Here is a 2,374-nt window from a genome sequence, read left to right as displayed (position 1 = left end):
GTCTCACACACACACACACACACACAAACACATTGAACCCACGAAGGTGACCAGGGTGATGGCACACTATGTGAAGTCATGTAGTGAAGTTTCTAGATCTGGCTCAATCCTATGAATCTCTGAATCTCTGAGACAGGACTGAGGGGGGCACCAGGCAGGGTCAGATCATGCACCCCTTTGCACATCAATGCAAAATTTGAGAGCGCAGCATGCTGGGTTCTCTGTTCATCCTTGCAACATGACCAACATTTCCCTCCCTTTCCATTTCTTTATGTTTTTTTGTTCTTTTGTCTTTTTTTCACCCCTTATTTTTGAAAGAAAAAAAATCAATTATATATAACTCCTTGAGAAGCCTTTCTAACTCCTTTAGGCTCCTCTGAGAGAGAGAGAGAGAGAGATAGATAGATAATCAAAGGAGCCCAAAGGAGTTGTATATATAAAGTTTGTATATGTAGAGGGAGCCCCGCATGGGAGTTAGGCAGCTGAACATCTGTCTTCCCCTGGTTTGTGAATCGCTCTAGGGCTTCGGTGGGAGATAAGTGCCTGGATGCCTAGAATGAGGCAGCAGTGTGCATGGCCAGAGGTAGATACATCGGCACCCAGGGAACTTGTACTGCAAAAGCTTAGGTGCTGAGTGCATTTAGGCACCTACTGGGTGCAGTGGGAGTTTTGTGAATTGCACTGTAGCCTAAAACTAGGATTTAGGCACCCAAACCCAGATTTAGGCACCTAAATATGCACTTTAGGTGCACTTTAGGTGCTTAATTCATTTGTGAATCTAGGCCTTGGGTGCTTGACTTTCAATGAAACTTTGGCTCCTATGGGACAGATTTGCAAAGGCCTTTAAGTATGTAAAGAAGCAGATAGATGCTTAGTGGTGTTTTCAAAAGCACCTTGTTGCCTAACTCCCACTGAAATCCCACTGTGTTAGGTGCTGTACAAACACAGAACAAAAAGATGGTCTCTGGCATGAAGAATCTACAATATAAGTCCCTCTTGTCTATTCAAATTCTAAAGGTCTTTGGTACAGCGACTGTTCTCATACAATATGTCTGTACAGAGTCCTGCACAATGGGGCCCTGCTCTTGGGTTGGGCTGCTTGTTGCTACTATCAAGCAAATAATGAACAGCCATGGATCTAGACTGATCGGAATCTGGCTAATCATGATTAAATTAATCACAGGTGGAGAAGGAAGGTACTGCATGTAAGGAATGGATGAAGGAAATCAAACCAATGTCAGCCACTTCATCCTACTAGGATTCCCCACTTCTGCTGAGCTGTATCTGCTCCTCTTCTCCGTCTTCCTCCTGGCCTATTTGCTAACGCTGATGGAAAACATCATCATCATCCTTGTCATCCAGGCCAACCACCAGCTGCACAAGCCCATGAATTTCTTCCTGGGCAACCTGTCATTCCTGGAGATCTAGTACGTGACAGTCATTGTGCCCAAGATGCTGGCAGATTTCATGACCCAGGATAAACGCATTTCCTTCCAAGAGTGCATGGCACAGCTGTATTTCTTCGTGACTTTTGTGTGCACTGAGTACATCCTCTTGGCTGCCATGGCCTATGACCGTTACTTAGCCATATGCAATCCTTTGCGGTACCCATCCATCATGAGCAATAGGTTCTGCACCCAGCTGGCTGCAAGCTGCTGGCTTTGTGGCTTGATCACCGCTGCCATCAAGCTCAGCTTCATTGCCCAGCTCAGGTTCTGCAGCATTGACACCATCAACCACTACTTCTACGACATCTCTCCCCTATTGAACATCTCCTGCACTGACTCATCCCTGGCCAAGCTGGTGGACTTCATCCTGGCCCTGATGGTCATCATGGTGCCTCTGTACATTGTGGTCACCTCGTACATCTGCATCCTGTTCACTGTGCTCAGGATCCCCTTGTCTTAGGGCAGGCAAAAGGCCTTCTCTACCTGCAGCTCCCACCTGGCAGTGGTGGTCTAGTTCTACTCCACCACCCTCTTCACCTATGCCCAACCCAAGGCCATGTACGCTTACAACTCCAACAAGCTGGTGTCAGTGCTCTACACTGTGGTGGTGCCGCTCCTGAACCCCCTCATCTACTGCCTCAGGAACAAAGAGGTCAGGGATGCCCTAAGGAAGGCAAAGCTTGGCACAAGGAGCACTGGGGAATGTAGTTAAAGACTGCTGGAGAAGAGGGTTACTGATGAGTCTCGGATGGATGGCATGCTACACTAGGAACAAGTAAACCTGTGTTCTTATCATATATCTAGGTGAAATTGGGCAAGCCACGCTGCTGGGGAAGGATGGGCTTGTGGGTAAGACAGTGGGCTGTTGCTAAGCAGATTTCTGTTCAATACTTCTCTCTGCCTCACACCTTGAATTTCAGTGAGAT

The 2,374-nt window shown here is 47.2% G+C and overlaps 1 pseudogene; it reads left to right on the top strand.

Moving 5' to 3' along the window:
* The first annotated feature begins 1,212 nt into the window (after positions 1-1,212).
* Positions 1,213-2,160, top strand: LOC141997711 (olfactory receptor 6Y1-like; annotated as a pseudogene).
* Positions 2,161-2,374: the final 214 nt, after the last annotated feature.

This window comes from Natator depressus, chromosome 13 (genome assembly GCF_965152275.1).
Source record: "Natator depressus isolate rNatDep1 chromosome 13, rNatDep2.hap1, whole genome shotgun sequence".
In the NCBI taxonomy this organism is placed as follows: domain Eukaryota; kingdom Metazoa; phylum Chordata; order Testudines; family Cheloniidae; genus Natator; species Natator depressus.
The sequence above is the reverse complement of the archived record's forward strand: the minus strand, read 5'-3'. Positions and strand labels throughout refer to the sequence as shown.